This window comes from Rhinoraja longicauda, chromosome 32 (genome assembly GCF_053455715.1).
Source record: "Rhinoraja longicauda isolate Sanriku21f chromosome 32, sRhiLon1.1, whole genome shotgun sequence".
Taxonomy (NCBI): Eukaryota; Metazoa; Chordata; class Chondrichthyes; order Rajiformes; family Arhynchobatidae; genus Rhinoraja; species Rhinoraja longicauda.
The window spans coordinates 28,468,226-28,482,583 of record NC_135984.1 but is presented as its reverse complement, the minus strand read 5'-3'; the positions used below and the strand labels follow the sequence as shown (position 1 = coordinate 28,482,583).

Here is a 14,358-nt window from a genome sequence, read left to right as displayed (position 1 = left end):
TGCATCAGGATTGAGAGTTTAGAAAGTATATGACAAGAAACAGAGGGGTGAGATAGGGGCTGGTACTGGAGCATAAAACAGTGCTGGGGGAATTCACTGGTCAGGCAGCATCTGAGGAGGGAAATAAACAGATGACAATTTGGGTCAGGATCCCTCTTCAGTTTGTTCCTCCTACAGTTTGTTTTAAGTCCGGATTCCAGCATCTGCAGTCTGTTGTGTCTCCAGGTGATAGCAGAAACAGGTTGGGAGGTGGGGGTGGGGAAATATGGTGAGCAGATGGAGTCAGGTGGGGGAGGGAGAGGGAGGACTATTGAGACAGGTTGGTTGGAGATAGTCTTCGAGTCACGGAGTCGAGAGGGGAGATATGTTGCCAGGATGTTGCCAGAACTAGAGGGTGTGAGCTATAGGGAGAGGTTGAGTAGGCGGGGACTCTACTCCTTGGAGCGCAGGAGGATGAGGGGGGATCTTATAGAGGTGTATAAATCATGAGAGGAATAGATCAGTAGATGCACAGGGACATAGGTCCAAGGTGAAGGGGAATAGATTTAAAAGGAATCTGAGGGGTGGCTTTTTCACACAAAGGGTGGTGGGTGTATGGAACAAGCTGCCAGAGGAGGTAGTTGAGGCTGGGACTATCCCAACTGGTAAGAAACAGTTAGACAGGTACATGGTTAGGGAAAACATCCAAACTCTACACAGACAGCACCTGAGGGTCAGGATCCAACCTGGGTCTCTGGCGCTGTGAGGCAGTGGCTGCACCAGCTGTGTCACTCGAATACCTCTCCTTCTCTACAGACAGCACCCGTAGTCAGGATCAAACCCGGGTCTCTGGCGCTGTAAGGCAGCAACTCTACCGATGCGCCACCGTGCTGCTGACACACATACAAACATTATTCTTACAGCAATTTGCGATCTCACTGCATGGTTGCCCCTCTAATTCCTGCTGACTATTGGGGGGCCTTTAGTACAAGCCCCTCAAAGTGATCCTGTTCTGTCTAAGTACCTGCATTGCACCCGTTTGACAGTAGACGAGGTGGGGTGGGTGCAGAGCGATCCTCTGGTGACTGTGTGTGGGGATGACCTGTGGGCTGGTAGTGACTCACGGTGTGGGGGCGAGGGACAGGGATGTGGGTTAGGACAGGAGGGTTGAGGAGCAGCAGTACTGGTGGGGAAGGGAGCTGAGGGTGGGAGGGAGGGAGCTGAGGGGGTTGGGATGGAGGGAGGGAAGGAGGTGAGGGGTGTGAGGGAGGGAGGGAAGATGGATGGGTGGGTGGGTTGCAGATGATGGTTGGATGGGCGGTGTTTGTGCCAGCTTCAAGTTGAAAGCTCTGTGTGTTTGCAGGTGCTGATCTCCGGAGGGTGAAACCACCAAAGGACCGTAAGTACCGGGACTGTAACGTTTGCAGTGCGGGGGGGGGGGATGTGCGTACTGTATACTGTAACGTTGCAGTGCGGGGGGGGAATGTGCGTACTGTATACTGTAACGTTGCAGTAGCAACATAGAAAATTGGTGCAGGAGGAGGCCATTCGGTCCTTCGAGCCAACAATGATCATTCATTGTGATCATGTCTGATCATTCACATCAGTAACCCGTGCCTGCCTTCTCCCCATATCCCTTGATTCCACTAGCCCTAGAGCTCTATCTAACTGTCTCCTAAATCCATCCTGACATCAGTCTGAAGAGGGGGTCTCAACCCGAAATGTCAACCATTCCCTCTCTCCTAGATGCTGCCTGACCTGCTGAGTTACTCCAGCATTTTGGTGATGCCTTCGATTTACTCCTGATTTACTCCTTTGTGATCCTTTTGATTTACTCCTATACTGAAATCCTCTCGTTATGAAGGCCAACATGCCATTAGCTTTCTTCACTGCCTGCTGTACCTGCACGCCAACTTTCAGTGACTGGTGTACAAGGACACCCAGGTCTCGCTGCACCTCCCCCTTACCTAACCTGACACCATTGAGATAATAATCTGCCTCCTTGTTTTTTGCTGCCAAAGTGGATAACCTGACATTTATCTATATTATACTGCATCTGCCAAGCATCTACCCACTCACTCAACCTGTCCAGGTCACCCTGTAACCTCCTAACATCCTCTTCGCAGTTCACACTGCCACCCAGCTTTGGTGTCACTGTTATTACCTCTTAATAATTGACTCCAGCATCTTCCCCCGATGTCAGGCTAACTGGTCTGTAATTCCCCATTTTCTCCTCTTGCTCCTTCTCTGAAAAGTGGGATAACATTACCTATCCTCCAATCCACAGGAACTGATCCTGAATTTATTGAACATTGGAAAATGATCACCAATGCATCCACTATTTCTAGAGCCACCTCCCTGAGTACCCAGGGATTGCAGACCATCAGGCCCTGGGGATTTATCAACCTTCAGTCCCATCAGTCTACCCAATACTATTTCTCGCCTAATGTAAATTTCTTTCAGTTCCTCTACCCTCTAGATCCTCTGCCCTCTAGTACATCTGAGAGATTGTTTGTGTCTTCCTTAGTGAAGACAGATCCCGTGTTACCCATAATAATTTCACCTGTGTCTGCATTCAAGGGACCCACATTTGACTTTGCTACTATTTTTCTTTTATTATATCTAAAGAAGCTTTTACTGTCCTTCTTTATATTCTTGGCCAGCTTTCTCTCGTACTTCATCTTTTCAGCCTGTATTGCCGTTTTGTTACCCTCTGTTGTCCTTGAAGGTTCCCAATCCTCTGGCTTCCCGCTACTCTTTGCTGTGTTATACATCTTTTCTTTTAGTTTTATTCCATCCGTAACTTCCGTTGTCAGCCACGGTTGCCTCCCTTAGAATCTTTCTTCCTCTTCGGAATGAAATGATCCTGCGTCTTCCAGATTATGCCCAGAAATTCCTGCCATTGCTGTTCCACCGTCATTCCTGCTAGAATCCCTTTCCGTGCTGTGATGTGCTGTGATGTTGTGCCCGTGCCGTGATGTTGTGGCCGTGATGTTGTGCCGTGATGTTGTGCCGTGCCGTGATGTTGTGCCGTGATGTTGTAGCCGTGCTGTGATGTTGTGCCGTGCCGTGCTGTTGTGCCGTGCTGTGATGTGATGTTGTGCCGTGCTGTGATGTGATGTTGTGCCGTGCTGTGATGTGATGTTGTGCCGTGCTGTGATGTGATGTTGTGCCGTGCTGTGATGTGATGTTGTGCCGTGCTGTAATGTGCCGTGCTGTGATGTTGTGCCGTGCTGTAATGTGCCGTGCTGTGATGTTGTGCCCACAGACACCTGCACCTTTGACCTGCACACGGTGGGTAGGGGAGATGAGCTCCTTCTCGTCTCCAGGGTTCCCCAACCACCCGTACCCTGCCAACTCCTGGTGCCAGTGGGTGTTGCGTGCTGATGCCGACCACGTCCTGGAACTCAACTTCCTCACCTTCGACCTGGAGAGTGTTTGCCACAACGACTTTGTGGTCGTCTACGATTCACTCAGTCCCATCGAGAAGCGGGAGATCACAGAGTAAGTGGAGACCTGTAGTGGAGCAGAGAATTCCCAAAGCCAGCTCCCCCCTGGCCCTGTCACCCTCTCCCCTGGCCCTGTCACCCTCTCCCCCTGGCCCCTGTCACCCCCTCTCCCCCTGGCCCTGTCACCCTCTCCCCCTAGCCCTGTCACCCTCTCCCCCTGGCCCTGTCACCCTGTCACCCTCTCACCATCCCCCTGGCCCTGTCACCCTCTCCCCTGGCTCTGTCACCCTCTCCCCTGGCCCTCTCCCCCCTGGCCCTGTCACCCTCTCCCCCTGGCCCTCTCCCCCTGGCCCTGTCACCCTCTCCCCCTGGCCCTGTCACCCTGTCAGCCCTCTCCCCCTGGCCCTGTCACCCTCTCCCCCTGGCCCTGTCACCCTCTCCCCCCTGGCGCCCTGTCAGCCCTCTCCCCTGGCCCTGTCACCCCTGGCCCTGTCACCCTCTCCCCCTGGCTCCTGTCACCCTCTCCCCCTGGCCCTGTCACCCTCTCCCCCTGCCCTCTCCCCCTGGCCCTGTCACCCTCTCCCCCTGGCCCTCTCCCCCTGGCCCTGTCACCCTCTCCCCCTGGCCCTGTCACCCTCTCCCCCTGGCCCTGTCACCCTCTCCCCCTGGCCCTCTCCCCCTGGCCCTGTCACCCTCTCCCCCTGGCCCTGTCACCCTCTCCCCTGGCCTCTCCCCCTGGCCCTGTCACCCTCTCCCCCTGGCCCTCTCCCCCTGGCCCTGTCACCCTCTCCCCTGGCCCTGTCACCCTCTCCCCCTGGCCCTGTCACCTCTCCCCCTGGCCCTGTCACCCTCTCCCCTGGCCCTCTCCCCCTGGCCCTGTCACCCTCTCCCCTGGCCCTCTCCCCCTGGCCCTGTCACCCTCTCCCCTGGCCCTCTCCCCTGGCCCTGTCACCTCTCCCCCTGGCCCTCTCCCCCTGGCCCTGTCACCCTCTCCCCCTGGCCCTGTCACCTCTCCCCCTGGCCCTCTCCCCCTGGCCCTGTCACCCTCTCCCCCTGGCCCTCTCCCCCTGGCCCTGTCACCCTCTCCCCCTGGCCCTGTCACCCTCTCCCCCTGGCCCTCTCCCCCTGGCCCTGTCACCCTCTCCCCCTGGCCCTGTCACCCTCTCCCCCTGGCCCCTGTCACCCTCTCCCCGTCACACACTCCCCTGCATTCAAACATGAGTCATTACTCATCGCTAAAAAATGAAAATGAAACATTTAAAGTATTCTAGTTTAAAATATTAAAGCAATCAAGCATTTAAAAATGTAACAATATCATTGAGGTGTTATAATAATGGAATAGTGCCACCCAGGAAAGTACAGTTCCCTGAAAGTGGCCACACAGGTAGACAGGGTGGTGACCAAGGCTTCTGGCACTTTACCTGCACCGCTCGGGGTGCTGGGTACAGGCGTTGGAGTAGCCGTACAGATGGGCAAGACGTTGGTGAGACCGCGATTGTGCGCAGTTCTGGCCACCTGGCATTCGACAACAATGTCGTGGCAGTATGTGGCATTATAATGTCATTAAGCTGAAGAGATTCACTGGGCTGGAGGGCTTGGGTTATAAGGAGGGACAGATAGGCTGGGGCTGGTTTACTTGGAGCTCAGGAGGGCGAAGGGTGACCTTACAGAGGACCACAGACAAGGGTGGATAGTCACAGTCATTCTCTGCAGATTCCCCTGGACCCACATTCCCTGCTCCTGTCACCCCCCCCCCCCCCCCCCCCCCCCCCCCCCCCCACGGGAGCCTCAGACTAGAGGGAGCAGTTTTAGGTGAGAGGGGAAACATTTAAAGGGTATGAGATGTTGAATATTTAGACAATAGACAATAGACAATAGGTGCAGGAGTAGGCCATTCAGCCCTTCGAGCCAGCACCGCCATTCAATGCGATCATGGCTGATCACTATCAATCAGTACCCCGTTCCTGCCTTCTCCCCATACCCCCTCACTCCGCTATCCTTAAGAGCTCTATCCAGCTCTCTCTTGAAAGATCCAACGAACTGGCCTCCACTGCCTTCTGAGCAGAGAATTCCACACCTTCACCACCCTCTGACTGAAAAAGTTCTTCCTCATCTCCGTTCTAAATGGCCTACCCCTTATTCTCAAACTGTGGCCACAAAGAATGCTGGCTCTACAGAATGTGCAGCCAAGGGAAGTGAGAAACCTGGATAAAATGACAATGTTAAAAGATGGTTGGATATTTGTAAGGCAAGGATAGATAGATTCTTGATTAGTACGGGTGTCAGGGGCTATGGGGAGAAGGCACGAGAATGGGGTTAGGAGGGAGAGATAGATCAGCCATGATTGAATGGTAGAAATGATGGGCCGAATGGCCTACTTCTGCTCCCATCACATGAACATGAGCTCTCGGTATAGAGCAGGGGATGAGAGGGGCGAGGGGTGAGAGGGGGCGAGGGGTGAGAGGGGTGAGGGGTGGGAGGGGGTGAGGGGTGGAGGGGGTGAGGGGTGAGAGGGGGCGAGGGGTGGGAGGGGGTGAGAGGGGCGAGGGGTGGGAGGGGGCGAGGGGTGAGAGGGGGCGAGGGGTGGGAAGGGGGCGAGGGGTGAGAGGGGGCGAGGGGTGGGAGGGGCGAGGGGTGGGAGGGTGAGAGGGGGTGAGGGGTGGGAGGGGTGAGGGGTGGGAGGGGTGAGAGGTAGCGAGGGTGGGAGGGGGCGAGGGGTGGGAGGGGGTGAGGGGTGGGAGGGGGTGAGGGTGAGAGGGGGCGAGGGGTGGGAGGGGGCGAGGGGTGGGAGGGTGAGAGGGGGTGAGGGGTGGGAGGGGTGAGAGGTGGCGAGGGGTGGGAGGGGGTGAGGGGTGGGAGGGGTGAGAGGTGGCGAGGGGTGGGAGGGGGCGAGGGGTGGGAGGGGGCGAGGGGTGGAGGGTGAGAGGGGGTGAGGGGTGGGAGGGGGTGAGGGGTGAGAGGGGGCGAGGGGTGGGAGGGGGTGAGAGGGGGCGAGGGGTGGAGGGGTGCGAGGGTGAGAGGGGGCGAGGGGTGGAGGGGGCGAGGGGTGGGAGGGTGAGAGGGGGTGAGGGTGGGAGGGGTGAGAGGTGGCGAGGGGTGGGAGGGGGCGAGGGGTGGGAGGGGGCGAGGGGTGGGAGGGGGTGAGGGGTGAGAGGGGGCGAGGGTGTGGGAGGGTGAGAGGGGGCGAGGGGCGAGGGGGCGAGAGGGGGCGAGGGGTGGGAGGGGGCGAGGGGTGGGAGGGTGAGAGGGGTGAGGGTGGGAGGGGGCGAGGGGTGGGAGGGGCGAGGGGTGGGAGGGGGCGAGGGGTGGGAGGGGGGCGAGGGTGGGAGGGGGCGAGGGGTGGGAGGGTGAGAGGGGGTGAGGGGTGGGAGGGTGAGAGGTGGCGAGGGGTGGGAGGGGGCGAGGGGTGGGAGGGGGCGAGGGTGGAGGGGGTGAGGGGTGAGAGGGGGGCGGAGGTGTGGAGGGTGAGAGGGGGCGAGGGGCGAGGGGCGAGAGGGGCGAGGGGTGGGAGGGGGCGAGGGGTGGAGGGTGAAGGGGGTGAGGGGTGGGAGGGGTGGGGAGGGGGCGAGGGGTGGGAGGGGGCGAGGGGTGGGAGGGGGGCGAGGGGTGGGAGGGGGCGAGGGGGTGAGAGGGGGCGAGGTGTGGGAGGGGGCGAGGGTGGAGGGGGCGAGGGGTGGGAGGGGGTGAGGGGTGGGAGGGGGTGAGGGGTGAGAGGGGGTGAGGGGTGGGAGGGGGCGAGGGGTGGGAGGGTGAGAGGGGGCGAGGGGTGGGAGGGGGCGAGGGGTGGGAGGGGGTGAGGGGTGGGAGGGGGCGAGGGGTGGGAGGGGGTGAGGGTGGAGGGGGCGAGGGGTGGGAGGGGGTGAGGGGTGAGAGGGGGTGAGGGGTGGAGGGGGCGAGGGGTGGAGGGTGAGAGGGGGCGAGGGGTGGGAGGGGGCGAGGGGTGGGAGGGAGCGAGGGGTGGGAGGGGGTGAGGGGTGGGAGGGGGCGAGGGGTGGGAGGGTGAGAGGGGGTGAGGGGTGGGAGGGGTGGGAGGGGGCGAGGGGTGGGAGGGGGCGAGGGGTGGGAGGGGGCGAGGGGTGGGAGGGGGCGAGGGTGGGAGGGGGCGAGGGTGAGAGGGGGGCGAGGTGTGGGAGGGGTGAGGGGTGGGAGGGGGTGAGGGGTGGAGGGGGTGAGGGGTGGGAGGGGGTGAGGGGTGAGAGGGGGTGAGGGGTGGAGGGGGCGAGGGGTGGGAGGGTGAGAGGGGGCGAGGGGTGGGAGGGGGCGAGGGGTGGGAGGGGTGAGGGGTGGGAGGGGGCGAGGGTGGGAGGGGGTGAGGGGTGGGAGGGGCGAGGGGTGGGAGGGGGTGAGGGGTGAGAGGGGGTGAGGGGTGGAGGAGGCGAGGGGTGGGAGGGTGAGAGGGGGCGAGGGGTGGGAGGGGGCGAGGGGTGGGAGGGGGTGAGGGGTGGGAGGGGTGAGAGGGGTGAGGGGTGGGAGGGGTGAGAGGTGGCGAGGGGTGGGAGGGTGCGAGGGGTGGGAGGGGGCGAGGGGTGGGAGGGGGCGAGGGGTGAGAGGGGGGGCGAGGGGTGAGAGGAGGCGAGGGGTGAGAGGTGGGAGGTGCGTTGTGTGTGACCTCCCTCTGTCCTGTGTGCAGGCGCTGTGGGTTATACCCACCCACTAATGCCTTCAAGCTGATGTCGTCCCGCAATGTGATGCTGGTCACGCTGATGGACCGACGACAATGAGAACTACCCCGGCTTCAAGGCTGAGTTCGGCAGCTTCCCAAGCAAAGACGTAAGTCTCTCCTCACGTGGACAGGTTTACCAGAAGGGTGCAGGGATAAGAAGGGGTTTCAGCTACAGGGAGAGGTTGCATAGACTTTCAATGTTTTCTCTGGAATGTCAGAGGTTGTGGAGAGACTTGATTGGGAATAATAAAAAACTATGAGAGGCATAGACAGTGATAGCCTTTTGCCCGGGGTGGAAATGTCCAACTGGAGGGCAGAATTATAAGGTGAGACTCAGGACAGAGATGGTGGGGGCCTGGAATGTATTTTTGCACCTGGTGGAGGCAGATACGGTTGTGGGGTTGAAGAGGCTTTTGGATAGGCACATGAACATGTGGATCATGTGTACACAGATGTGATCGGTTTAACTAGGCATGTTCAGCACAAACATTGTGGGCCAAGTAGCCCGTTCCTCTGCTGTACCGTTTTGTGCTCTAAGTTCCATAATGACTATCTTCTGAATGAAAACATTGCCCAGAAGCTCATCCTCTAACCTTAAGCCTTTGGCCTCTCCCCTGGGGGGAAGGCTGTGAGTGTCCACTTTGTCCAAGCCCCTCGTGATCTTGTGTATCTCAATCAGCACTCCCCTCAGCTTCCGATGCTCCAAGGAATAAAGTCCCAGCCTATCCAACCTTCTCCTTTCTATTCCCTCTGTAGCCACCCTTTCACTCTTAATAAACCTGTAGCATCTCTCCGGATTGTCCTTTACTTTGCGGGCCACTCTATTTCATTTCCTCTTGTGCCCCCCCCCCCCCCTTCTTAACCCTTACTCTTGCTGTGATCACTGAGAGATTCAGGGTCCTGCTTGATCCTATTTGCCTAAATCTGACATTTCCCTCCTGTTTCCTGACCAGAGCCTCAACATTTCTTGACATCCAGGGTCCCCGAAACTTGCCAGCCTTGCTTCTTTACCCTAACAGGCCATACTGCCCCTCTACTCCTGCTATCTCACTTTTGAAAGCCTTGCACTTGAAAAAGGGGGGCACGGTAGCGCAGCGGTAGAGTTGCTGCTTTACAGCGAATGCAGCGCCGGAGACTCAGGTTCGATCCTGACTACAGGTGCTGTACTGTAAGGAGTTTGTACATTCTCCCCGTGACCTGCGTGGGTTTTCTCCGAGATCCTCGGTTTCCTCCCACACTCCAAAGACGTACAGGTTTGTAGGTTAATTGGCGGGGTAAATGTAAAAATTGTCTCTAGTGAGTGTAGGATAGTGTTAATGTACGGGGATCGCTGGGCGGCACGGACTTGGTGGGCCCGAAAAGGCCTGTTTCCGGCTGTATATATATGATATGATGATATGATATGATAAACAGACTCTCCCAGTCAACCTGCAATGTCTAATGCCTCAAACAGACCTTGCCCCAATTTAGGGCCTTAACCTGAGGGCCATCCCTATCCTTCTACACACTACTTTAAAGCTTGTACGTTCTTCCTGTGACCTGTATGGGTTTTCTCCGGGTGCTCGGTTTCCTCCCACCCTCCAAAGACGTACAGGTTTGTAGGTTAATTTGGATCGGTTTTATTGTAAATTGTCGATTGTAAATTGTAAATTGTCCCTAGTGTCACAGAGTCACAGAGTGATACAGTGTGGAAACAGGCCCTTCGGCCCAACTTGCCCACGCCGCCAACATGTCCCAGCTACACTAGTCCCACCTACCCGCGCTTGGCCCATATCCCTCCAAACCTGCCCTGTCCATGTACCTGTCCAACGATGGATAGTCCCAGCCTCAACTACCTCCTCTGGCAGCTCGTTCCATACACCCACCACCCTCTGTGTGGAAAAGTTACCCCTCAGATTCCTATTAAACCTTTCCCCTTCACCTTGAACCCATGTCCTCTGGTCCTCGATTCCCCTACTCTGGGCAAGAGACTCTGTGCGTCTACCGATCTATTCCTCTCATGATTTTATACACCTCTATAAGATCTCCCCTCATCCTCCTGCGCTCCATGGAATAGAGACTCAGTGTAGTTGGTCGGTGTCATAGAGTCACAGAGTGATGCAGTGTGGAAACAGGCCCTTCGCCCAACTTGCCCTCACCGGCCAACATGTCACATCTACACTAGTCCCACCTGCCTGCGCTTGGTCCATATCCCTCCAAACCTGCCCTGTCCATGTACCTGTCCAATGTTGGGATGGTCCCAGCCCTCAACTACCTCCTCTGGCAGCTCGTTCCATACACCCACCACCCTCTGTGTGGAAAAGCTACCCCTCAGATTCCTATTAAATATTTTCCCCTTCACCTTGACCCTATGTCCTCTGGTCCTCGATTCCCCTACTCTGGGCAAGAGACTCTGTGCATCTACCCAATCTATTCCCCTCGTGGTTTTGGACACACCTGGGCTTACCTGCCTGAGTGAAATCCATCCCTTTCTTCCATCAGGTGGCACAGTGAGCAGGTCGTTGTCAAAGTCGTGTGTAGGATTGTATTAATGTGCAGGGATCGCTGGTCGGCGCGGCCGAAGGGCGTGCTTCCGCGCTGCATCTTTAAAACAAAACTAAAATGATGGGCACTGTCCTTTGATCCCTATAGCTTTAAGAATTCTATCTAGCTTTCCCTCAAATGTATTTTGTGATTTGGTTTCTGCATTAGAGAATTCCATTGGTTCATTCTCTCTGAGAATAGAAAGTGTTCCTCGTGTAAGTCCCACATGCCTGCACCTTGTTGTGAGGACTACTGTCCTGGACTGCTCCGCATCAACATCCTTCCTGCTCCTGGGCTGATGGATCTCGTCAGAATCCTGTAGGTTTCTATGAGATTCCTCATTGACCCAATCGCTCTCGGTGCACAGTCCTGCACCCCAGCAGTCAGTAAGGTTGCCAACTTCCTCACTCCCAAATAAGGGACAAAGGGTGATTTCACCACCCCGCGCCCCACGTGACCTCACCCAGCCAGTGGCCACGTGCTCCCGCTCCACCAATGGCGACCGGCAGGGCGGGGTTAGGTCAAGTTGGCAACCCTACTAATACGGGACAAACTAATTTAGTCCAAATACGGGATGTCCCGGCTAATACGGGACAGTTGGCAACTGTCAGTGTACTCACCCCAAAGAGGTAGCTGACTGGATAGAACATTAGCATCACACAAGGAAGCAGAGCGTGATGTGGAAGGTTGCTTTTCGACTGGAGGCCTGTGACTAGTGGTGTGCCTCAGGCTTCCGTGCTGGGCCAATTGCCATTTGTCTTCGATATTAATGATTTGAATGAGAATGTACAAAGCATCATTAACATGTTTGCAGATGACACTAAAATTGGGTGGTTTTGCAGATAGTGAAGACGGTTGTCAACAATTGGCCAGGTGGGCTGAGGAATGGTTGATGGAATTTAATACAGAGAAATGTGAGGTGTTGCATTTTGGTCCCACATGGGCAGGACCTACACAGTGAATGGTCGGGCTGTGCGAAGTGTTGTGGAGCAGAGGGGTCCAGGAGTGCAGGCGCAGGTACATAGTTAATTGAAAGTAGAATCACAGGTTAATAGGGTGGTCAAGAAGGTCTTTGGCATATTGACCTTCGTCAGTTAGAGTATTAAGATCTTGAGAGTAGATCGGATAAATACACACTCTTTTGCCTAGCATTGGGGAATCAAGGGCAAGTGGATTTAGGTTTAAGGGGTGGGGGGGGGGGGGGGAAGATTTAATAGGAACCTGAGGGGTAACATTTTTAGGGTGGTGGGTGTATGGAATGAGCTGCCAGAGGCAGTGGTGGAGGCAGGTACTATCGTTATGTTGTAGTTCGTGCCCTATGAACAGAATAGTCAGACAACCGAATTTGTTTAACCTCTTTATTCTTCTCACCCAGGTGGGAGAGAGTCTAGAAACCGGAGCGTTTAGAAACACTCAGGAAGCTGGTGTAGTCTCTCTCCCCGAATGCAAACAATTACACATATTTATACCCGAAATACATGTGCCAGTACATTTCCTGTTGCTACCTTATATGGCAAGTTTTACAATGTCCTATAAATCTTTATGTGCCCTTCAGGACCCCCATGTCCTCCGTGTCCTGTGTGACCTACATGTCCTCGGTATTCCCAGGACCAAAGAACAGTCGATATAACCAAATGTTCCCCTTAACCATCAAAGGATGGTTAAGCATCAAAGCCTTAAAGCCAGTTGCCCATATCAAAGGATGCACTTAGCCATAAACCGTGCCTCCATGCTGACAACAGGATGTCCTGGCAACATAATCGAGCTGGAGCTTTTACACCTTTTTTACACCCCTGCAATAAAACCCACATGGCTACGCTGAATTTGAGCCCTTACAGTTAAGTTGAAGAGACATTTGGACAAGTAGATGGGTAGGATAGGTTTTGAGGGATGTGGGTTGGGCAGCTGCCTCCTGTGTCCTGTGTCTGTGCTGGTGGTGTGAACCAGCCCTCACTAACTGTACTTCTTCTTAGGCCCCCCTTGGTCATGGCTGACCATGGGTGATGCATCCTAGTTGGCTGCTTGCTCCACACCTCGGCTAGAGCAGCGTCGCTTGTGGCTGAAGAGACCAATGTGGGAGTGACAGTCTCTGTTGCAAAGGTCACATTTGTGTGTGGTCTCTGGTCTGTTGAAGTTGCTGCGCTCCTTTCTGCGTGCCCGCTTGTCTGCCGCTGCGTTCATCAGTGTCTCTTCCCCCGTTTTGAGATGTTGGTTCAGGATACCTCTCCACCTCGTACGGTCAGCTGCAAGGCTCTCCCAGGACTCCACATCGATGTCGAGCGCCTTCAAATCTCTCTTGCAGACATCCTTGTAACGTAGCTGGGGGCGACCGCTGGTTCTCCTCCCAGATGTCAGCTCTCCATAGAGGATGTCTTTTGGAATACGGCCATCCTCCATCTGGTGGACGTGGCCCAGCCACCACAGCCTGTGCTGCCTGAGATATACCCAGGATACGGCGGATGCTTCTAAGGTGGAAGGTGTTGAGTCTTCTCTCCAGTCTGGCATATGTAGTCCATGTCTCACTGCCGTACAGCAGCGTGCTGTTGACACAGGCGTTGTAGACTGCTATCTTTGTCTTCACTGTCAGCTTTGGATTGGTCCACACTCGAGTTGTGAGGCGAGCGAGAGTTGTAGCTGCCTTCCCGATCCACTTGTCAATCTCTGTGTCCAAGGAGAGGTTGTCGGTGATGGTGGAGCCGAGGTACGTGAACTGAGGGACGGCATCGAGTTCGTAGTCGTCGATGGTGATGACAGTCGGTGCCTCTGTATTCTGTCCCAGGACGTTCGTCTTCTTCAGGCTGATGGTCAGCCCAAAGTCCTTGCAAGCCCGATAGAAGCGGTCCATCAATGACTGTAGTTCCTGCTGGGTGTGGGACACAACTGCTGCATCATCGGCGAACAACATGTCTCTGATGAGAGCTTCACGTACTTTTGTCGTGGCTCGGAGGCGGGTGAGGTTGAAGAGCTTGCCGTCTGATCTAGTACGCAGGTAGATCGCCTCTGTTGCGGTGCTGAAGGCATGTTTCAGGAGCAGAGCGAAGAAAATCCCAAAGAGTGTGGGAGCGAGGACGCAGCCTTGTTTGATGCCTCTGCGGATGTTGAAGGGCTCCGAGAAACTGCCAATGATCTGCACTGTCCCCTTCGTGTTGATGTGGAAGGATTCTATCATGCTCTGCAGTTTTGGTGGGCAGCCGATCTTTGGGAGAGTCCTGAATAGGCCATCTCTGCTGACAAAGTCGAACGCCTTGGTGAGGTCAATGAAAGCCATATACATGGGCATCCGCTGTTCTCTGCACTTCTCTTGGAGCTGGCGAAGGGAGAAGACCATGTCTACTGTTGACCTTCCAGCTCAGAAACCGCACTGTGACTCTGGGTAGACACGTTCTGCCAGCTTCTGCAGGCAGATCAAGATGACCCGAGCAAAGACCTTGCTGACGATGTTGAGGAGGGAGATGCCTCTTGTTGTTGCAGTCGCTTCACTCGCCCTTGTTCTTGTCGAGGGTAATGATCGTGGCATCCCTCATGTCCTGCGGTACAGCTCCTTCTTGCCAGCACTGGCAGAGGACTTCATATAGAGGAAGCAGTAAGATAGTCTTGCAGTGCTTGATCAGGTCAGAGGGAATCCCATTGCTGCCTGGGGCCTTGCCTGAGGCCAGGCTGTCAATGGCCTTGCTGAGCTCTTCTACCATCGGCTCTCCATCTAAATCATCCATGGTCGGCAAGGGCTGAGGGGGACACAGTGTT

At 56.1% G+C, this 14,358-nt stretch overlaps 1 pseudogene; it reads left to right on the top strand.

Moving 5' to 3' along the window:
• The window catches only part of LOC144608756 (suppressor of tumorigenicity 14 protein homolog), a 63,572-nt pseudogene that overhangs the window by 17,462 nt on the left and 31,752 nt on the right, over window positions 1-14,358 (top strand).